General features: G+C 43.8%; 1 long non-coding RNA gene across 2 annotated transcripts in view; it reads left to right on the plus strand.

The window, feature by feature from the left end:
- The first annotated feature begins 267 nt into the window (after nt 1-267).
- LOC143773414 (uncharacterized) overlaps nt 268-24,737 on the plus strand; it is a 67,182-nt gene continuing 42,712 nt past the window's right edge. For both annotated transcript variants that reach the window (XR_013215173.1, XR_013215172.1), the window contains exons 1-2: nt 268-392; nt 20,104-20,213. This is a non-coding gene — a long non-coding RNA (uncharacterized LOC143773414). The remainder of the gene's footprint in view (nt 393-20,103; nt 20,214-24,737) is intronic.

A 24,737-nucleotide genomic window follows, 5' to 3' on the forward strand; every position in this document is an offset into this window, starting at 1 on the left:
AATCTTTGCATTAGAGTTTCAAAAGATCCGATCATCCCTATACAGCAGCTTCTGTAATCACTAAGTTTTATGCAAACATTAAATATAAAATTTAAATCGCATCATTGCAATAAAGATGGTGATGAGAAGAGCTCAGCCAAATATGGAAGCTGTCACCTTCTCCAGGTATATACTACAAAAAAAAAAAGAACTGACCAGCATGTCCTAACATGAGCGAGCATTCTTCTCATCAGCCTAAGGCTATTCTCAATACGTGTTGGATCCTAACTTCCCTCTAAATTTATGAGCTTTTAGCATGGAAGAGGCATGTTTGATAAATAATAGGGTTAGGTTCCTACCAAAGAAGGATGCGTCTTGTCATGGCTGGTCGGCTCTTATGAATTGGTCAATATGTGAGCTAAGTACCTTACTTTTCTTACTTTTCTTACTATTCTATACAGCAGGATACTCAGTTTACATTTCATATATTCAATACTTATGCAGTCATGGCAGCTTGCATCTGTTCACACTTGCATTATTCTGTTAGGGGATGCTGGTCAGTTTTTAGTTATCCATCCATCCGCTTTACTAGGAGTTAACCATTCAGCTTACACTCTAATTGAAACCTGTTGGGAATGTAAAGACATGTCTAAATGCATTTTACAAAGCACAGACTATGGAATCTGACAGCATGCTTTGCTTTAACGTGCCGAATGTTAATGGTAACTGATTGATCAAAATGCTTTTGACAAATGTTCCCCTTATGCTGAGGCTTGATGCTTCTGAATGAAGCACTTACTGTGAATTAGAGGCACTCAACACAAGAGTTTGTGATTCATTAATCAGGCCACCCAGCCATCTAAGTCGCTGATCAGTAATAGCTATTAATGACTGCCAGAATAACTTATTGAAAATGTTTCTAAGAATTACCAGCTTCCCATATGCACTAGGACAGTTTGTATAACGATAAATTTGTTTTTAGCCATATTCGAAAGTGACGTTTTCTAGTACTAATATCAGTGAGGGCATTTTTCATATATTTTCTGACTCATAGTCCTCTGTTTCTCCACAACTTTCAGCTTCTCTGTAATAATGAATACAGTGCCTCCAAATATTTGATTTCCGAGTCCCAGGGCGTTTTAATACTTGCTGCAAAATATAAAAAAGAGACACGGCGCCTCCTAGCGCAATAAACTAAAGATACGGTGGAACCTTAGATAAATTGTTGGGGGATGCGCTCACCTTCCGGGGATGTGCAATTACAGATACAACCATTGTAAAGGCTTGTAGTATTACGGTCTGTCAGCTGATGCTCATTTCCAGAGAAATGATGGACAAACATCACGGCAGGAGACACAACAATACAGTAGAAATCGCAGGACATGGGTGCTGATGATAGTGACATTACAAAGATTAAAAGATGTAGTCAAGGTTCCATGTTCCATTATTGGTAACATATTCGGGTCACACATTTTGGTACTGAATTGGTATCATCATCAACTCAATTACAATAAAAGTGCACAATGCACAAGCATTTGTTATTAATAGTAAGGGATCTAAAGGATAAAGTTTCTTCTTGCGGAAAGTGACAAGCCAAGCCTGGCATGTCAGAGTGAGGAGGCTTATTTGTCAATCATGCTCCTCTGGGAAATTAAATATGCAAATTGCCATTCAGAGAGGAAGATGACTAGAACTCTAGTGCTATCTATTGCAAGTAGCAATCCTTAAAGTCAATATTGACCCTTTGATAAGCCTTGCCATATGACTAAGGATATAAAGCTGGAGTCACACTAAACGACTTACCAACGATCACGACCAGCGATACGACCTGGCCGTGATCATTGGTAAGTCGTTGTGTGGTCGCTGGGGAGCTGTCACACAGACAGCTCTCTCCAGCGACAAACGATCAGGGGAATGACTTCGGCATCTTTGAAACTGTCTTCAACGATGCCGAAGTCCCCCTGCAGCACCCGGGTAACCAGGGTAAACATCGGGTTACTAAGTGCAGGGCCGCGCTTAGTAACCCGATATTTACCCTGGTTACCATTGTAAAAGTAAAAAAAAAAAACACTACATACTCACATTCTGATGTTTGTCATGTCCCCCGCCGGCGTCCACAGGGTTAAAACTGCTTTCGGCAGGAGAGCTGCTAATGCACGCGCTGCTGCCGAGAGCTTCCCTACACTGAATGTGTCAGCGCCGGCAGTAACAGCAGTGACGTCACCGCTGTGCTCTGCTTTATGGCCGGCGCTGACACAGTCAGTGCAGGGAAGCTCTCGGCAGCAGCGCGTGCATTAGCAGCGCTCCTGCCGAAAGCAGTTTTAACCCTGTGGACGCCGGGGGATGTGACAGACATCAGAATGTGAGTATGTACAGTTTTTTTTTAACTTTTACAATGGTAACCAGGGTAAATATCGGGTCACTAAGCGCGGCCCTGCGCTTAGTAACCCAATATTTACCCTGGTTACAAGTGAACACATCGCTGGATCGGCGTCACACATGCCGATCCAGCGATGACAGCGGGTGATCAGCGACCAAAAAATGGTCCTGATCATTCCCCAACGACCAACGATCTCCCAGCAGGGGCCTGATCGTTGGTCGCTGTCACACATAACGAGATCGTTAGCGGGATCGTTGCTACGTCACCAAAAGTGTGACGTTGCAACGATATCGTTAACAATATCGTTATGTGTGACTCAGCCTTAAGCCAAACCAGAATTTCAATTTGCAAACACGGTGTTTTGGGGTATTACCCCTAATTAGTTATAGTCCTCTTCCTCTCTGAAGAGGCAATTTGCTTATTTAACTTCCCAGAGGAGCTTGCAAAGCATATATAATTATCCTCACTCTGACATGCGAGGCCTGGCTTGTTACTCTCCACAAGGAAATACGTTATACCTTAGATTCCAGTCTTTAGCCTTTCACCAAGCCAATCTCATACTTTGCACTGATTAGGGGCGATACCCTAAAACACCATGTTTCAGAATTAAGCTTCTGGTTTGGCTTTTATCCTAAAGTATATGGCAAGTCTTGTTAATGGGTCGATAGTGAGTTATAGGATTGCTACTTCCAATAGATAGCATTAGAGTTCTAGACCTCTTCCTCTCTAAAGAGGCAATTTGCATATTTAAATTCCTACAGGAGCATGTATGGTGTATGTCTCCTTACTCTGACATGCCAGGGCTGGCTTGTCACTCTAAGCAAAGAGAAAAGTTACCCCTTAGATCTGAGTCTTAAGTCTCTCACCTAGCAAAATCAGTTTTCATACTTTGCACTGATGAGGGCTAATACCCCAAAACACAGTCTACAAATTGAGATTCTGGTTTGGCTTCTATCCTAAGTTATATGGCAAATAAACAGTAGAAACCCCCCACAAGTGACCCCATATTGGAAACTAGACCCCCAAGGAACTTATCTAGATGTGTTGCGAGAACTTTGAACCCACAAGTGTTTCACTAGAGTTTATAACGCAGAGCCGTGAAAATAAAAAATCCTTTTTTTTCCCACAAAAATTATTATTAGCCCCCGGTTTTGTATTTTCCCAGGGGTAACAGGAGAAATTGGACCCCATAAATTGTTGTCCAATTTGTCCTGAGTACGCTGAAACCCCATATGTTGGGGTAAACCCCTTTTTGGGTGCACAGGAGAGCTCAGAAGGGAAGGAGCACTGTTTTACTTTTTCAACGCAGAATTGGCTGAAATTGAAATCGGACGCCATGTCACATTTGGAGAGCCCCTGATGTGCCTAAACAGTGGAACCCCCAATTCTAACTGAAACCCTAACCCAAACACACCCTAACCCTAATCCTAACCATAACCACACGCCTTACTCCAACACACTCCTTACCCTAATCCCAACCATAACCCTAACCATACCCCTAACACTAATCTCAACCCTATTCCCAACTGTAAATGTAATCCAAACCTTAATTTTAGCCCCAACCCTAACCCCAACTTTAGCCCCAACCTTAACTTTAGCCCCAACCCTAACCCTAACTTTTGCCCCAACCCTAACCCTAACTTTTGCCCCAACCCTAACTTTAGCCCTAACCCTAACTTTAGCCCCAACCCTAACCCTAATGAGAAAATGGAAATAAATACATTTTTTTTAATTTTATTGTTTTTCCCTAACTAAGGGAGTGATGAAGGGCGGTTTGATTTACTTTTATAAACAGGTTTTTTATCGGATTTTTATGATTGGTAGCTGTCACACACTAAAAGACGCTTTTTATTGCAAAAAATAGTTTTTGCGTCTCCACATTTTGAGAGCTGTAATTTTTCCATATTTTGGTCGTGTGAGGTCTTGTTTTTTGCGGGACGAGTTGACGTTTTTATTGGTACCATTTTCGGGCATGGTACATTTTTTGATTGCTTTTTATTTCAATTTTTGTGAGGCAGAATGACCTAAAACCAGCTATTCATTAATTTCTTTTGGGAAGCGTTTATACCATTCCACGTTTGGTAAAATTAATAAAGCAGTTTTATTCTTTGGGTCAGTACGATTACATCGATACCTCATTTATATATTTTTTATGTTTTGGTGCTTTTATACGATAAAAACTATTTTATATAAAAAAATTATTTTTGCATCGCTTTATGCACTTCGCTTATATATTCGCTTATATAAGCATTCGCTTTATTCTTTTTTATTTTTTCGCTGATTATTCTGTATGGTGGCTCGTTTTTTGTGAGACAAGATGTCGTTTTCAGCGGTACCATGATTATTTATATCCATCTTTTTGATCGTGTGTTATTCCACTTTTTGTTTGGCGGTATGATAATAAAGTGTTGTTTTTTGCCCCTTTTTTATTTTACGGTGTTCACTGAAGGGGTTAACTAGTGGGACAGTTTTATAGGTCGGGTCGTGGCGATACCAAATATGTGTACTTTTATTTTTTTAATTTAGATAAAGAAATATATTTATTGGAACAATATATTGTTAGGGGTCAAGTTCCCACCTCTGCACAGGGGGAATCTCGAGCCATCTCTACTGTGGTCTCCCATTCTTCTCCAGCCGCAGTGGAGCCTTCTCAGCAGAGGCGTCGGTCCCAGCGTCTCGCTCAGTCTGGCACTGTGCAAAGGGTTACTGCTGCCCTTCCAGCTTCTGCCATTGTAGCCAGTACTGGTCAGTGGCGAGCAGATGTCTTTGGGACTAAGTCCTACTTTTCCCCTTCTGAGAATGCCCAGGGTAAGATCTCTCATTGGAGATCAAGGGTCACATGTTCAGGTACTGTAGCAACTCCCATTGGTCCTCTAGGAAGGTCCTGAAGTTGCTCAACTTCTGTGGCAGCCTCCCATTGGTCCTTCTGGGAAGGTCCTGTAGTTGCTGCAGCTATAAAAGTTTTGCATGACCGCACGGCTAAGCGCTAGTATAAATTTATGATATGTGCTTTGCGCCAGTGTGGTCTTGTGTGTATGTATTCAGGTTCCTGGCTGAAATAAGCTCCTAGAATACCGGCACCTCCGGTGAGGAGATTGTGTGTGTGCAAGACCACTGACTGCTATCAGCTCAGCAGTTAGCTGTGTACTCCTGTGAGTCTAACAGGGCACAGTGCTTTCTTTTGTCAGTGACTCAGTGAAGTAAAAGAGTTTGCTTATACCGTCATATAGTGCAATTTGCTACCAGCAGGTTCCTCCTGCACGGTGGACCCTGGGCTGCGAACACACCAATAACTTCATCTATTTACTCGGTGCGTTCCACTAGCCCTAACATATATATATTTTTTCTTTTTTTAGGAATTTTTTTTTACACATGTAAATATATATATATATATATATATATATATATATATATATATATATATATATATATATATATACATATATTACTTTATAACATTGCCCCGGGGGGGATATCAATATATATTATCAGATTGCTGATCTGACACTTTGCAGTGCACTGTGTCAGATCAGCGATCTGACAGGCACTGCAGGAGGCTTGCTGGCGCTTGCTCTGAGCAGGTGCTCGCAAGCCACCTCCCTGCAGAACCCGGAAGGAGCCCCACGACCATTTTGGATCTGGGGCCTGCAGGGAGGAGGAGGAAGGAGACCCTCTGACCAACACAATCCCTGCACAATCCCTGCACAATGCTTCCCTATGCCGCTGGAACGCTGCAATCATGTTTGATTGCAGTGTTCCGGGTGTTAATGTGCCGGGAGCGGTCCGTGACTGCTCCAGGCACATAATGCCAGATGTCAGCTGTAATAATTAGCTGACACCAGGCGACGATCGTCCGCGCTCCCCCCGTGAGTGCGGCCGATCGCCTATGACATACTATCCCATCACTGGGAATTAAGTCCCAGGTCACCTCGACAGGATAGTACATCATATGGGATTAAGGGGTTAGGATCATTATTCAGAAACCATCCTCTTTTCAAGATGGTGTTATGCTAGCATCAAGAATTTTTTGAAGTTTCATTGAATCCATTCTTCCCTCCACCCATGAAATGTTCCCTGTGCCATTGGCCTCAAAACAATCCCAAAGTATGATTGATCCACCACCATGCTTAATGCCTTTGATCATTGTGTTCAAAGAGTTTTATTTTAATGTCATTGGTCCTCAGGACTTGTTTCCAAAATGCATCAGATTTGTTTAGATGTCCTTTTGCATACTTATGCTGCTCAATTTTATGGATGTAGGATAGGTTTTCTTCTGATGACTCTTCCATGAAGGCCATATTTGTGTAGGTGTCTGTTAACAATAGAACAATGTTCCACAACTCCAGAATCTGCTAAATATTTCTGAAGGTCTTTTGCAGTCAAGCGGAGGTTCTGATTTGCTTCCCAAGCAAACCTACTAGCAGCTCTCATTGAAAATTTTGCTTGGTCTTCCAGACCTTATCTTGACCTCCACTGTTACTGTTAACTGCCAATTCTTAATTACATTTCAAACTGAGGGCAACTTGAAAACACTTTGCTATCTTCTTATAGCCTTATCCTGCTTTCATTTTCATTTTAGAGTGCTAGACTGCTGCTTAGAAGAACCCATGGTTGCTGTTTTTTGGCACAAGGTTAGAGGAGGCTGGAATTCTATAAAGCAGAGAAATTTGCAACACCTGGCCTTTCCTAATGACGATAGTGAAAAAGCCAAGCCATAACCCGAACAGGCTAATTAAGTTCCGAATTCTTGGCCATAGTTGTCTGAGCATACAAATCTCCAAGGGGCACAAACTTTTGCATTGGCCATTTTCACATTTTCATTTTAGTAATTTTTAAAATGGAAAACATGACAATATATATATATATATATATATATATATATATATATATATATATATATAATTTTTTTCCCTAACATACAAAAGTAATGTGTATTCTTTAACTTGGGGCCTTTTTGACCACAAACCCAAACATTTGACCCAAACATTTGCATGCCACTGCACAATGTTTTGATTGCCTCTTATTGCATTTTATTACAATGTTGTGGATGCCAAATATAATTATTTCTGTTGTTTCCATTTTTTTCTCATTACTCCATTTACCGATTGTTAGGGTTGGCGGATCGCACCGAATATACACTCACCGGCCACTTTATTAGGTACACCATGCTAGTAACGGGTTGGACCCCCTTTTGCCTTCAGAACTGCCTCAATTCTTCGTGGCATAGATTCAACAAGGTGCTGGAAGCATTCCTCAGAGATTTTGGTCCATATTGACATGATGGCATCACACAGTTGCTGCAGATTTGTCGGCTGCACATCCCAAAGATGCTCCATACAAGGCAGGATGGATCCATGCTTTCATGTTGTTTACGCCAAATTCTGACCCTACCATCCGAATGTCGCAGCAGAAATCGAGACTCATCAGACCAAGCAACGTTTTTCCAATCTTCTACTGTCCAATTTCGATGAGCTTGTACAAATTGTAGCCTCAGTTTCCTGTTCTTAGCTGAAAGGAGTGGTACCCGGTGTGGTCTTCTGCTGCTGTAGCCCATCTGCCTCAAAGTTTGACGCACTGTGCGTTCAGAGATGCTCTTAGGCCTACCTTGGTTGTAACGGGTGGCGATTTGAGTCACTGTTGCCTTTCTATCAGCTCGAACCAGTCTGCCCATTCTCCTCTGACCTCTGGCATCAACAGGGCATTTCCGCCCACAGAACTGCCGCTCACTGGATTTTTTTTCTTTTTCGGACCATTCTCTGTAAACCCTAGAGATGGTTGTGCGTGAAAATCCCAGTAGATCAGCAGTATCTGAAATACTCAGACCAGCCCTTCTGGCACCAACAACCATGCCACGTTCAAAGGCACTCAAATCACCTTTCTTCCCAATACTGATGCTCGGTTTGAACTGCAGGAGATTGTCTTGACCATGTCTACATGCCTAAATGCACTGAGTTGCCGCCATGTGATTGGCTGATTAGAAATTAAGTGTTAACAAGAAGTTGGACAGGTGTACCTAATAAAGTGGCCAGTGAGTGTATATTTATTAGTGTTGAGCATTCCGATACCGCAAGTATCGGGTATCGGCCGATACTTGTGGGTATCGGAATTCCGATACCGAGATCCGATACTTTTGTGGTATCGGGTATCGGTATCGAAACAACATTAATGTGTAAAAGAAAGAATTAAAATAAAAAATATTGCTATACTCACCTCTCCGACGCAGCCTGGACCTCACCGAGGGAACCGGCAGCGTTCTTTGCTTAAAATGCGCGCCTTTACTTCCTTCCGTGACATCACAGCTTCTGATTGGTCGCGTGCCGCCCATGTGGCCGCGACGCGACCAATCACAGCAAGCCGTGACGTAATTTTCAGGTCCTCAATGCCTAATTCTAGGCATTCAGGATTTTAAAATTACGTTCCGGGTTGTGATTGGTCGCGTCGCGGTCACATGGGCGACGCGACCAATCACAAGCCGTGACGTCACGGGAGGCAGGAAACGCGCGCATTTTAAAATTACGTCACGGCTTGTGATTGGTTGCGTGCCGCCCATGTGACCGCGACGCGACCAATCACAACAAGCCGTGACGTAATTTCAGGTCCTGGATGCCTAATTCTGCATTCAGGACCTGAAATTACGTCACGGCTTGCTGTGATTGGTCGCGTCGCGGTCACATGGGCGGCACGCAACCAATCACAAGCCGTGACGTAATTTTAAAATGCGCGCGTTTCCTGCCTCCCGTGACGTCACGGCTTGTGATTGGTCGCGTCGCCCATGTGACCGCGACGCGACCAATCACAACCCGGAACGTAATTTTAAAATCCTGAATGTCTAGAATTAGGCATTGAGGACCTGAAAATTACGTCACGGCTTGCTGTGATTGGTCGCGTCGCGGCCACATGGGCGGCACGCGACCAATCAGAAGCCGTGACGTCACGGAAGGAAGTAAACGTGCGCATTTTAAGCAAAGAACGCTGCTGGTTCCCTCGGTGAGGTCCAGGCTGCGTCGCAGAGGTGAGTATAGCAATATTTTTTATTTTAATTCTTTATTTTACACATTGATATGGATCCCAGGGCCTGAAGGAGAGTTTCCTCTCCTTCAGACCCTGGGAACCATCAGGGATACCGTCCAATACTTGAGTCCCATTGACTTGTATTGGTATGTATCGGGTATCGGTATCGGATTAGATCCGATACTTTGCCGGTATCGGCCGATACTTTCCGATACCGATACTTTCAAGTATCGGACGGTATCGCTCAACACTAATATTTATTAGAAATAGTAGGTGCGTTCGCAACACGGGATCCAACGTGCAGGAAAGAACCTGTTGCTAGATATGGTGGTACAAAATAGTAGTATAAACAAACTCTGTTACTTCACAGAGTCTGTTAGCAAAGAGAATGCTGTGCCCTGTTTAGCTCACGGAGGAACACAGCTACTTAGTAGAGCAGGTAGTGGTCATGCAGTCAAATGCAAACACGCAGCTCCTCTCCGGTGGGCTGTAATTCTATGGCTATATGCTAGCCCTGAATCCACTCACATGAAACTCCTCGCCGGAGGTGCCAGCATTCTAGGGGCTTATTTCAGCAGGGTCCCTGAACACACACACACGAAACTCCTCACCGGAGGTGCCAGCATTCTAGGGGCTTATTTCAGCCGGGTCCCTGACTGCATACAAACACGACCACACTGGCGCTGAACTCATACATAAATTGACACTAGCGCATGGCCGTGCGGACCTGCGGATGTTTTATAGTTGCAGCTCTACAAGACCTTCCTGGAGGACCAATGGGAGCTGCTACAGGGCCTGAGCGTGTGACCCCCGACCTCCAATGAGAGGTCCTCCGTGGGCATGCTCAGTGTGTGCAAAGCAGGACTTCGTCCTAGAAAAGTCTGCTTACCACAAACCAGTAAAGGGTAAAATAGCAGAGCCTGGAAAAGCAGCAGTAACCCTTTGCACCATATCAGACTGAGCGAGACTCTGGGACCGACCTCTCTACTGTGGCTGACGCAGAATGGGAGACCACAGCAGACATGGTTCGAGATCCCCCCTGTGCAGCGGCAGGAACTCGACTCCTAACACCGATCAAATTAATTTAGTTAATTGTTAGATAGATTAGACTTTTGCAAACCTAGCGATACCAAATATGTGTATTTTTTTTTTACTGTGACAAAAAGGGAGTGGTGATTTTGAAGATTTGTAATTTTTTTCATACTATTAACAACATTTTTACTCACTGTATCTGTTATACATATCAGAAGTGAGGAACAAAGCTTTGTTGAAATTGATAGTGTTACTCAGTTGCTGCAAATCGATAATTGTTACGTAGAGTCCTTGAAGTATAACGGTAAAGATATGACAAATTTCTGGAGGTGCAGATCAATTAAGTGAGAAAAATAGTTGGTTAGTGATTCATAGACTGATGTTTCAGTGGTGGCCATGAGGGTTAGGAATGGATCTGTGAAATCTAGTTAAGTGATAAAAGTGATAAAAGAACAGTACTGCATGTTCACTGTTGATAAGAAACTTTCTTTTTTTCTAATCAGGTGTTAATCATAACCAATGATGATGATTATTGTCCAGGGATTTGATAGCCATCATTTCAGCATCTTTGAGCTTATTTCCTTAGTTTCTGGACCCTTTTAAAGATCTAAATTCTTCACTGACCAAAGTAAAGAAGGTCTAACTTGAGGGTCTTTTGTGAGGTAATTAAATAAATAGGAATCTGAAGTGAACATCAACATCACTAGGCAGTGACTTGTTATTGGAAGTGGATCCAGAATGGTTACTATCCCGGAGGGTGAATAATTTTGGCCCACAACACCAGGTGGGTCCCTTGAGTATATTTGGCCCACATTGCCAAGCAGGTCCCTTCAGTATATTTGGCCCAGGATCCCTGGCAGGTCCTCCACCCAGCATCGCACTTTCACCCAGCATCTCTCTTTTAACTATATCAGCATTCTAGATGTCGATACAGTTGAATACAATGATGGATGAGTGAGCAGCAGCTGATGTTCAGTCTCCTTTTATTCCCTATCTGCATCTGACGTCTCAGCACAGCAGGCGCAATGACATCATTACATTGCGCCAGCTGTACCGACAGGTGCAGAGGATCTGAAGTCACTATGAAAAAAGCAGAGCGGGGGGGGGGGGGGACGGGCAGTGATAAGTAGCTTGTTTTTTTTATGTGGAGCCTACTGTACCATATGGAGCACTGTGTCGGTTCATTATACTGTATGGAGCACTATGTAAGGCCATTGTACTGCGTGTAGCACTATGTGGTGCTATTATACTGTACGGAGCACTATGTGAAACCCATTATATTGTGTACAAGACTGTGTGAGGCCCATTATACTGTATGGAACACTGTGTGAGGCCTATTATGCTGTATGGAGAACTATGTAAGGCTATTATACTGTATGGAGCACTATATGGGGTCATTATACTGTATGAAACAGCATGTGCAGCCACTATACTGTATAGAGCATTATGTATGGGACTATTATACTGTGTGGATCACTGTGGGGCCCATTATTCTGTATGGAGAACTGTGTGAGGCCATTATACTGTATGGAAGACAATGCAGGGCCCCGTTATACTGTATGGGGAACTATGTGGGGCCCATTATACTGTATTGAGCATTTTTGTGGCCATTATGCTGTATGGAGGGATGTATGGGGATTACAGTTGGAGAATTATACTGTGTTGAGGTCATCATTCTTTGTCAGGGGGATTGAGGAAAGAGGGGTTATTGTTGGGTCATCATACCATGGGTGTGGAGTGTACTGTGGAGGAATTCACTGTGGGGGTATCATATTGTGTTTGGGGACACAGCTGTTTACATCATACTTTATTATCTGCTGTGTTCAATTTTTTTTATCCTTTTTTATTACATATTTAAATTAGGCCATTTGGCCATATGCTTTTTCTGAGCTTACATAACATAATATATTATTCCAACAATGTATTATAAGATCTATTATTTAAAATGCACTTTGTTTGTGGGACAACACCTTTAAGTTTGTTTCCATATGAAAAAAGTTAATCATTGTATTTGATGATAAGGAAAATTGCCCTTAATTGTAGACTTTTTTTTAATAAATATCAAGGTTGACCTTCGACTTTGTCCAAGCTTTTAATTTTGGCCCCCTGTGCATTTGAGTTTTACAACCCTGGACTAGAGATTCATTTTTTTCTACAAAGGTAGTAAGGTCCAAAAATAACTGAAACTCATTGGGGGTGGTAGTGTGACAGGGAAGGAGAGCAGGGTCAGCTGTGACATGACCTGTTGTAAATAGATTCTGTGTTAATCACATATGCAGTTAGGTCCATATATATTTGGACAGAGACAACATTTTTCTTATTTTGGTTATAGACATTACCTGTTATGACCCCAATGGCAGAGGGTCTCAGGAATAATGCTAAGTCAGTAAATACAGAAAACCAGCTCATAGGGCAGTGGTAACTGGGCTGACCATATAACTAATCCTAGCACCACAAATACCAGCAGCCGGGGAACGTTCCTACGTTGATCCTAGACGTCTCGCGCCAGCCGGAGAGCTAACTACCCCTAGAAGGGAAAAGAAAGACCTTTCTTGCCTCCAGAAGAAATACCCCAAAAAGTTGGATAGAAGCCCCCCACAAATAATAACGGTGAGGTAAAAGGAAAAGACAAACATAAGAATGAGCTAGGAATTTAGCAAAGAGAGGCCCACTAGCTAATAGCAGAATATAGAAAGAAGACTTATATGGTCAGCAAAAAATCCTATCAAAAATATCCACACTGGAAATTCAAGAACCCCCGAACCGTCTAACGGCCCGGGGGGAGAACACCAGCCTCCTAGAGCATCCAGCAAGGTCAGGAATCACATTTAGTACAAGCTGGACAAAAATGATAGCAAACAAATAACCCAAAAAACAAAGAAGCAGGACTTAGCTTAATTTAGCACGAACCAGGACCAGCAAACAGGAGCAAACAGAATATGTCTGATAACACCGATGCCAGGCACTGGACTAAGGTTCCAGGAGGTTTATATAGCAACACCCCTGAAGTAACGACCGAGCTGGGTGCAAACAGAGGGAAGGAAATCCCAGAGTCATATCACTAGTAACCACTAGAGGGAGCCAAAAAAGTCTAATTCACAACAGTACCCCCCCTTAAGGAGGGGTCACCAAACCCTCACCAAGACCACCAGGGCGATCAGGATGAGCAGTGTGAAAGGCACGAACTAAATCGGCCGCATGCACATCAGAGGCAACCACCCAGGAATTATCCTCCTGACCATAACCCTTCCACTTGACCAAATACTGAAGCCTCCGCCTGGAGAGACGAGAATCCAAGATCTTCTCCACCACGTACTCCAACTCGCCCTCAACCAACACCGGAGCAGGAGGCTCAGCAGAAGGAACCACAGGCACAACGTAGCGTCGTAACAAAGACCTATGGAACACGTTGTGAATGGCAAACGAAACCGGAAGATCCAAGCGAAAGGACACAGGATTAAGGATTTCCAATATCTTGTAAGGACCGATGAAGCAAGGCTTAAATTTAGGAGAGGAGACCTTCATAGGAACAAATCGAGAAGACAGCCACACCAAATCCCCAACACGAAGTCGGGGACCCACACCGCGGCGGCGGTTGGCAAAACGCTGAGCCTTCTCCTGTGACAACTTCAAGTTGTCCACCACATGATTCCAGATCTGCTGCAACCTATCCACCACAGAATCTACTCCAGGACAGTCAGAAGGCTCCACATGTCCCGAGGAAAAACGAGGATGGAAACCAGAGTTGCAGAAAAATGGCGAAACCAAAGTAGCGGAACTAGCCCAATTATTTAGGGCAAACTCAGCCAACGGCAAGAAGGTCACCCAATCATCCTGATCTGCCGAAACAAAACACCTCAAGTAAGCTTCCAGAGTCTGATTAGTTCGCTCAGTTTGTCCATTAGTCTGAGGATGAAAGGCCGACGAGAACGATAAATCAATGCCCATCCTAGCACAAAAGGATCGCCAGAACCTGGAAACAAACTGGGATCCTCTGTCAGACACAATATTCTCAGGAATGCCGTGTAAACGAACCACATTCTGAAGGAACACAGGAACCAGATCAGAAGAGGAAGGCAGCTTAGGCAAAGGCACCAAATGGACCATTTTTGAAAAGCGATCACATACCACCCAGATGACAGACATACCCCGAGACACCGGGAGATCAGAAATGAAATCCATGGAAATATGTGTCCAAGGCCTCTTCGGGACAGGCAAGGGCAAGAACAACCCGCTGGCATGGGAACAGCAAGGCTTAGCTCGAGCACAAGTCCCACAGGACTGCACAAATGACCGTACATCCCGTGACAAGGAAGGCCACCAAAATGACCTAGCCACCAGATCTCTGGTGCCAAAAATTCCCGGATGACCTGCCAACACCGAGGAATGAACCTCGGAAATGACTCTGCTGGTCCATTTATCAGAAACAAAAAGTCTGTCAGGTGGACAAGAGTCAGGTCTACCAGCTTGAAATCTCTGCAACACACGTCGCAAATCAGAAGAAATGGCTGACAAAATAACTCCTTCTTTAAGAATACCAACAGGTTCTGTGACTCCAGGAGAGTCAGGCACAAAGCTCCTTGAAAGAGCATCAGCTTTCACATTCTTTGAACCTGGTAAATACGAGACCACAAAGTCAAAACGGGAGAAAAACAATGACCAGCGGGCCTGTCTAGGATTCAAGCGTTTAGCAGACTCGAGATACATCAAATTTTTGTGATCAGTCAAGACCACCACACGATGCTTAGCACCCTCGAGCCAATGACGCCACTCCTCAAATGCCCACTTCATGGCCAGTAATTCCCGATTGCCCACATCATAATTCCGCTCAGCTGGCGAAAACTTCCTAGAGAAGAAAGCACATGGTCTCATTACCGAGCAACCAGGGCCTCTCTGTGACAAAACGGCCCCTGCCCCAATCTCAGAAGCATCCATCTCGACCTGAAAGGGAAGTGAGACATCAGGCTGGCACAAAACAGGCGCCGAAGTAAACCGGCGCTTCAACTCCTGGAACGCCTCCATGGCTGCAGGAGCCCAGTTAACAACATCAGAACCTTTCTTGGTCATATCCGTCAAAGGTTTCACAACGCTAGAAAAATTAGTAATAAAACGACGGTAGAAGTTAGCAAAACCCAAGAACTTCTAAAGACTCTTAACTGACGTGGGTTGAGTCCACTCATGAATAGCTCGGACCTTGACTGGGTCCATCTCCACAGCAGAAGGGGAAAAAATAAACCCCAAAAAGGGAACTTTCTGTACTCCAAAGAGACACTTTGAGCCTTTAACAAACAAGGCATTCTCACGCAAAACCTGAAACACCATCCTGACCTGCTCCACATGTGAGTCCCAATCTTCAGAGAAAACCAGAATATCGTCCAGATAAACAATCATAAATTTATCCAGATACTTCCGGAAAATATCATGCATAAAGGACTGAAATACTGAGGGAGCATTAGAAAGCCCAAAAGGCATCACCAAGTACTCAAAATGACCTTCGGGCGTATTAAATGCAGTCTTCCATTCATCACCTTGCTTAATGCGCACAAGGTTGTATGCACCACGAAGATCTATCTTGGTGAACCACTTGGCACCCTTAATCCGGGCAAACAAGTCCGACAAGAGAGGCAAAGGATACTGAAATTTTACAGTGATTTTATTCAGTAGCCGATAGTCAATACAAGGTCTCAAAGATCCGTCCTTCTTAGCCACAAAAAAGAATCCCGCACCAAGAGGGGAAGAGGATGGACAGATATGCCCCTTCTCCAGAGACTCCTTGATATATGAACGCATTGCGGCATGCTCAGGTACTGACAGATTAAATAATCTTCCCTTAGGAAATTTACTACCTGGAATCAAATCTATGGCGCAGTCACAGTCCCTATGAGGAGGCAGAGCACTGGATCTGGACTCACTGAATACATCCTGATAATCAGACAAATATTCAGGAACTTCCGAAGGAGTAGAGGAAGCAATAGACACTGGCGGGGAATCAGCATGAATTCCCTGACAGCCCCAACTTGACACAGACATTGCCTTCCAATCCAGGACTGGATTGTGGGTCTGTAACCATGGCAGACCCAAAACGACCAAATCATGCATTTTATGCAGAACAAGAAAACGAATCACCTCCCGATGTTCAGGAGTCATGCACATGGTCACCTGCGTCCAAAACTGCGGTTTATTTTCCGCCAATGGCGTAGCATCAATACCTCTAAGAGGAATAGGATTTACTAACGGTTCAAGAACAAAACCACAGCGCTTGGCAAATGACAGATCCATAAGACTCAGGGCGGCACCTGAATCCACAAACGCCATAACAGGGTAAGAAGACAAAGAGCAAATTAAAGTCACAGACAAAATAAATTTAGGTTGCAAATTACCAATGGCGACAGGACTAACAACCCTTGTTAGGCGTTTAGAGCATGCTGATGTAACATGTGTAGAATCACCACAGTAAAAACACAACCCATTCTGACGTCTATGATTTTTCCGTTCATTTCTAGTCTGAATTCTATCACATTGCATTAAATCAGGTGTTTGTTCAGACAACACCACCAGAGGATTAGCGGTTTTGCGCTCCCGCAAACGCCGGTCAATTTGAATAGCAAGCGCCATAGAATCATTCAGACTTGTAGGAATGGGGAAACCCACCATCACATTCTTAATGGCTTCAGAAAGGCCGTTTCTGAAATTTGCGGCCAGAGCACACTCATTCCACTGAGTAAGCACGGACCATTTCCGAAATTTTTGGCAATACACTTCAGCTTCATCCTGACCCTGAGAAATAGCCAGCAAGGCTTTTTCTGCCTGAATTTCAAGATTGGGTTCCTCGTAAAGCAATCCGAGCGCCAGAAAAAACGCATCAATATTCGCCAATGCCGGATCTCCTGGCGCTAGCGAGAAAGCCCAATCCTGAGGGTTGCCCCGCAAAAAAGAAATAACAATTTTAACTTGCTGAGCTGAATCTCCAGATGAACGGGGTCTCAGAGAAAGAAACAATTTACAATTATTCTTGAAATTCCTAAACCTAAATCGGTCTCCAGCAAACAATTCCGGAATAGGTATTTTAGGTTCAGACATAGGACTACTGGTAACAAAATCTTGTATACCCTGCACACGAGCTGCCAGCTGGTCAACACTTGTAATCAAGGTCTGCACATTCATGTCTGCAGCAAGCACACGCCACTCAAAGGTAAAGGGGAGGAAGAGAAGGAAGGAAAAAAAAAAAAACTCAGAATTTCCTTTCTTATTATCCCACTTCTGCAATGCTTTAAACATTCAATATTGGCCTGGCATACTATTATGACCCCAATGGCAGAGGGTCTCAGGAATAATGCTAAGTCAGTAAATACAGAAAACCAGCTCATAGGGCAGTGGTAACTGGGCTGACCATATAACTAATCCTAGCACCACAAATACCAGCAGCCGGGGAACGTTCCTACGTTGATCCTAGACGTCTCGCGCCAGCCGGAGAGCTAACTACCCCTAGAAGGGAAAAGAAAGACCTTTCTTGCCTCCAGAGGAAATACCCCAAAAAGTTGGATAGAAGCTCCCCACAAATAATAACGGTGAGGTAAGAGGAAAAGACAAACATAAGAATGAGCTAGGAATTTAGCAAAGAGAGGCCCACTAGCTAATAGCAGAATATAGAAAGATAACTTATATGGTCAGCAAAAAATCCTATAAAAAATATCCACACTGGAAATTCAAGAACCCCCGAACCGTCTAACGGCCCGGGGGAAGAACACCAGCCCCCTAGAGCATCCAGCAAGGTCAGGAATCACATTTAGTACAAGCTGGACAAAAATGATAGCAAACAAATAACCCAAAAAACAAAGAAGCAGGACTTAGCTTAATTTAGCACGAACCAGGACCAGCAAACAGGAGCAAACAGAATGTGTCTGATAACACCGATGCCAGGCAATGGACTAAGGTTCCAGGAGGTTTATATAGCAACATCCCTGAAGTAACGACCCAGCTGGGTGCAAACAGAGGGAAGGAAATCCCAGAGTCATATCACTAGTAACCACTAGAGGGAGCCAAAAAAGTCTAATTCACAACAATTACCACAATGAATTTTAAACAAAACAATTCAGATGCAGTTGAAGTTCAGACTTTCAGCTTTCATTTGAGGGTATCCACATTAAAATTGGATGACGGGTTTAGGAGTTTCAGCTCCTTAACATGTGCCACCCTGTTTTTAAAGGGACCAAAAGTAATTGGACAATTGACTCCAAGGCTATTTCATGTACAGGTGTGGGTAATCCCTTCGTTATGTCATTCTCAATTAAGCAGATAAAAGGTCTGGAGTTGATTTGAAGTGTGGTGCTTGCATTTGGAAGGTTTTGCTGTGAAGTAAACATGCGGTCAAAGGAGCTCTCCATGCAGGTGAAACAAGCCATCCTTAAGCTGCGAAAACAGAAAAAACCCATCCGAGAAATTGCTACAATATTAGGAGTGGCAAAATATACAGTTTGGTACATCCTGAGAAAGAAAGAAAGCACTGGTGAACTCATCAATGCAAAAAGACCTGGGCGCCCATGGAAGACAACAGTGGTGGATGATCGCAGAATAATCTCCATGGTGAAGAGAAACCCCTTCACAACAGCCAACCAAGTGAAGAACACTCTCCAGGAGGTAGGCGTATCAATATCCAAATCTACCATAAAGAGAAGACTGCATGAAAGTAAATACAGAGGGTTCACTGCACGGTGCAAGCCACTCATAAGCATCAAGAATAAAAAGGCTAGACTGGACTTTGCTAAAAAACATCTAAAAAAGCCAGCACAGTTCTGGAATAACATTTTTTGGACAGATGAAACCAAGATCAACCTCTACCAGAATGATGGAAAGAGAAAAGTATGGTGAAGGCGTGGTACAGCTCATGATCCAAAGCATATCACATCATCTGTAAAACACGGCGGAGGCAGTGTGATGGCTTGGGCATGCATGGCTGCCAGTGGTACTGGGTCACTAGTGTTTATTGATGATGTGACACAGGACAAAAGCAGCCAAATGAATTCTGAGGTATTCAGAGCCATACTGTGTGCTCAGATCCAGCCAAATGCAGCCTAACTGATTGGTCATCGTTTCATACTACAGATGGACAATGACCCAAAACATAAAGCCAAAGAAACCCAGGAGTTTATTAAAGCAAAGAAGTGGAATATTCCTGAATGGCCAAGTCAGTCACCTGATCTCAACCCAATTGAGCATGCATTTCACTTGTTAAAGACTAAACTTCAGGCAGAAAGGCCCACAAACAAACAGCAACTGAAAACCACTGCAGTGAAGGCCTGGCAGAGCATCAAAAAGGAGGAAACACAGAGTCTGGTGATGTCCATGAGTTCAAGACTTCAGGCAGTCATTGCCAACAAAGGGTTTTCAACCAAGCACTAAAAATAAACATTTTATTTATAATTATTGAATCTGTCCAATTACTTTTGGTCCCTTTAAAAACAGGGTGGCACATGTTAAGAAGCTGAAACTTCTAAACCCTTCATCAATTTTAATGTGGATACCCTTAAATGAAAGCTGAAAGTCTGAACTTCAACTGCATCTGAATTGTTTTGTTTAAAATTCATTGTGGTAATGTCTATAACCAAAATAAGAAAAATGTTGTCTCTGTCCAAATATATATGGACCTAACTGTAGTATATCACATTAGAGAATAATTACTCTTTTTTCCCCTTACTCCTTAGGTTCAGCTCCGTACATACAGCATTGTGAGCCTGTGGTCAGTGCAGCAGCAAGCTCGGGTGTGATTCCATGCTGACTCCAGTGTTGTGCATGGTTAGCACAACCACCTTAGGTGAGCACTAGGGTTGAGCGAAATGGATCAGACAAATTCAAAAATCGCCGACTTTCGGCAAAGTCAGATTTCATGAAACCCGACCCGATCCTAGTGTGGGATCGGCATTGCGGTCGGCGATCTTCGCGCCAAAGTCGTGTTTCGTATGACGCGTTCAGCGTCATTTCTCAGCCAATGAAGGAGGACGCAGAGTGTGGGCAGCGTGATGACATAGGTCTCGGTCCCCACCATCTTAGAGAAGGGCATGACACTGAATGGCTAGCTTTTTGCGGCATCACAGGGGCTATAAAGGGGCGTGCACGCCGACAGCCATCTTACTTCTACCGATCTTAGCATAGGAAGAGGTTGCTGCAGCTTGTCAGAAGAAGGGACGTAGTTAGGGAGGGAAGATTAACCCCCAAACCGCTTGTGCTGTAGCGATTTCCACTGTCCAACACCACCTTTTTTTGCAGGGACAGTGGAGGCTATATCTTTGTGTATCAGCTCTGTAGCTTATAAGGCTCCCTGATAGCTGCATCGCTGTTGGCACGCTGCTGTGCAAACCAACTGCTTTTTTAAAAGCAAAAATCCTGTTACTCCGTTCTGCACAGTTATCTTGTTTATTTGTCCACACTTTTGTGTGCAGCAGTCCTTTTTATTGCTGCCATACTTGTCCTGAGATCATTATAGGGAGATTGAAATTGTACTACAGTCCTTGTATTTTTTCATATATCTTCCAGCCACTTGCTGCCACTCACATTGGGTTGTTTTATACACTGTGCCTGAGTTTGGGTTCAGTCTCCCCCCAAAAAAAGTGAGATTCAAATTCTCACAAAGTGGATATACCTCAGTCCTCTTAGTTTGTCGTATATCAGCCAGACACTTGCTGCCACTCACATTGCGCTGTAAAATACACTGGGCCTGAGCTTGGGTTCAGTCTCCCCCCAAAAAAAGTGACAATGAAATTCTCACAAAGTGGATATACCTCAGTCCTCCTAGTTTGTGGTGTATCAGCCCTGTTGTGAATTCTGCTCTTGGGCTTCCTCCGGTGGTTGTTGGTGGTAGTGCAGTTGTCTTGGGGTTGTAATCTGGACAGGTGTTTCTGCTGATTGCAGCTCTATTAGGTATTTAGCTGAGCAGGCTCCATGGGTCAGTGCCAGTTGTCCATTGTATTTGGAGGGATCGCATCTCTCTCTGGCTCCTCATGCCATGCTGCCAATTCAGATAAGTGTCTGGTTTTTTGTCTCTGTGCACACATGCAGTGTGCTTTGCAATTCAGTGCAATTTATTGTGTTTTTGTCCAGCTTAGACTTTGTTTGGATTTTTCAGTCATGCTGGATTCTCAGGAGATGCAGATATACTTTCTATGTCTTTAGTTAGATGTGGAATATTTGTATTATCTGCTGTGGATATTTTTAGGATTTTAATACTGACCGCTTAGAATTCTGTCCTATCCTTTTCTATTTAGCTAGAAGTGCCTCTTTTGCTAAATCCTGTTTTTCTGCCTGCGTGTGTCTTTCCTCTTATACTCACAGTCAATATTTGTGGGGGCTGCCTATCCTTTGGGGTTCTGCTCTGAGGCAAGATAGAATTCACATTTCTATCTATAGGGGTATTTAGTTCTCCGGCTGTGTCGAGGTGTCTAGGACGTGTTAGGTACATCCCATGGCTACTTCTAGTTGCGGTGTTAGTTTAGGGTTTGCGGTCAGTACAGGTACCACCTGCTCCTGAGAAAGTCTCTCATGCGGCTCCACGGTCACCAGATCATAACAGTACAACTGGCCAACAATGAGTTAAATGCATCTCAGAAGAAGGGAAGAAAGAGCCATTTTTTTTCTGTAGTCTGTTTTGGCTTTTTTCCCTCTTATTCTCTGGGTGACTGAGGAGTCTTGTGCTAGCATGGATGTTCAGGGATTAGTTTCTTGTGTAGACCAGCTTGCTGCTAGGGTACAGGGTATTTCTGATTATATTGCTCAGACTTCGCTTTTAGAGCCTAGGATTCCTACTCCTGATTTGTTTTTTGGGGACAGGTCCAAATTTTTGAGTTTTAAAAACAACTGTAAACTGTTTATTGCTCTAAAGCCTCGTTCCTCTGGTGATCCCATTCAGCAGGTTAAAATTGTCATATCCCTGCTGCGTGGCGACCCTCAGGATTGGGCATTTTCCCTGGAATCTGGGAATCCGGCCTTGCTTAATGTAGATGCCTTTTTCCAGGCTCTAGGATTATTATATGATGAACCAAATTCTGTGGATCAAGCGGAGAAGACCTTGTTGGCCCTGTCTCAGGGTCAAGAAGCGGCAGAATTGTACTGTCAGAAATTTAGAAAATGGTCTGTACTGACTAAATGGAATGAGGATGCTTTGGCGGCAATTTTCAGAAAGGGTCTTTCTGAATCTGTCAAAGATGTTATGGTGGGTTTTCCCACACCTGTTGGTCTGAGTGATTCTATGTCTCTGGCCATTCAGATCGATCGGCGCGTGCGGGAGCGCAGAACTGTGCGCGCTGTGGCATTGTCCTCAAAGCAGATGCCTGAGCCTATGCAGTGTGATAGGATTCTGTCTAGAACGGAAAAACAAGGATTCAGACGTTAGAATAGGTTGTGTTTTTATTGTGGCGATGCTTCTCATGTCATTTCAGTCTGCCCAAAGCATACAAAGAGAATCGCTAGTTCAGTTACCATCGGAACTGTACAACCTAAATTTCTGTTATCTGTGACCTTGATCTGCTCATTGTCGTCATTTTCTGTCATGGCGTTTGTGGATTCAGGCGCCGCTTTGAACTTAATGGACATTGAATTTGCCAGGCATTGTGGTTTCCCCTTGCAGTCTTTGCAGAACCCTATTCCTTTAAGGGGCATTGATGCTACACCTTTGGCTAAAAATAAACCCCAGTTTTGGACACAGGTGACCATGTGCATGGCGCCAGCCCATCAGGAAGATTGTTGTTTTCTGGTGTTGCATAATGTGCATGATGCTATTGTGCTGGGTTTTCCATGGTTGCAGATACATAATCCTGTGTTGGATTGGAAGTCTATGTCTGTGACTAGTTGGGGTTGTCAAGGGGTTCATAATGACGTTCCTGTGATGTCAATCTCCTCTTCCTCCTCTTCTGAAGTTCCAGAGTTTTTGTCTGATTTTCAGGATGTATTCGATGAGCCCAAGTCCAGTTCCTTCCACCGCATAGGGACTGTGATTGTGCTATTGACTTGATTCCAGGCTGTAAGTTTCCTAAGGGCCGACTTTCAACCTGTCTGTGCCGGAACATACCGCCATGCGGAGTTATGTAAAGGAGTCTTTGGAGAAAGGGCATATTTGGCCATCTTCTTCACCGTTGGGAGCGGGATTTTTTTTTGTTGCTAAGAAGGATGGCTCCTTGAGACCCTGTATTGATTATCGCCTCTTGAATAAGATCACGGTCAAGTTTCAATACCCTTTGCCTTTGCTTTCCAATTTGTTTGCCAGGATTAAGGGGGCTAGTTGGTTTACTAAAATTGACCTTCGGGGGGCATATAATCTTGTTCGTATTAAGCAGGGTGACGAATGGAAAACTGAGTTTAATACGCCCGAAGGCCATTTTGAATATCTTGTGATGCCATTCGGGCTCTCTAATGCTCCATCTGTTTTTCAGTCCTTCATGCATGATATCTTCCGGAATTATCTTGATAAATTCATGATTGTATATTTGGATGACATCTTAATTTTTTCCGATGATTGGGAGTCTCATGTGAAACAGGTCAGTATGGTATTTCAGATCCTTTGTGATAATGCTTTGTTTGTGAAGGGGTCTAAGTGTCTCTTTGGAGTGCAGAAGGTTTCTTTTTTGGGCTTCATTTTTTCTCCCTCATCTATAGAGATGGATCCGGTTAAGGTTCAGGCCATTCATGATTGGATTCAGCCCACATCCGTGAAGAGCCTTCAGAAATTTTTGGGCTTTGCTAATTTTTATCGCCGTTTCATTGCTAACTTCTCCAGTGTGGTTAAGCCCCTGACCGATTTGACGAAGAAGGGCGCTGATGTGACGAATTGGTCCTCTGTGGCTGTCTCTGCCTTTCAGGAGCTTAAATGCCGTTTTACTTCTGCCCCGGTGTTGCGTCAGCCAGATGTTTCTCTTCCGTTTCAGGTTGAGGTTGACGCTTTTGAGATTGGGGCAGGGGCCGTTTTGTCTCAGAGGAATTCTGATGGTTCCTTGATGAAACCGTGTGCCTTCTTTTCCCGTAAGTTTTCGCCTGCTGAATGCAATTATGATGTCGGCAATCGGGAATTGTTGGCTATGAAGTGGGCGTTTGAGGAATGGCGACATTGGCTTGAGGGAGCCAAGCACCGTATTGTGGTCTTGACCGATCATAAAAATCTGATTTACCTCGAATCTGCCAAACGGTTGAATCCTAGACAGGCTCGATGGTCCCTGTTTTTCTCCCGTTTTGATTTTGTGGTTTCGTATCTTCCGGGTTCTAAGAATATTAAGGCTGATGCCCTCTCTAGGAGTTTTTTGCCTGATTCTCCTGAGGTACTTGAGCCGGTCGGCATTCTGAAGGAAGGGGTGGT

Source organism: Ranitomeya variabilis, chromosome 5, assembly GCF_051348905.1.
Source record: "Ranitomeya variabilis isolate aRanVar5 chromosome 5, aRanVar5.hap1, whole genome shotgun sequence".
Lineage (NCBI taxonomy): Eukaryota > Metazoa > Chordata > Amphibia > Anura > Dendrobatidae > Ranitomeya > Ranitomeya variabilis.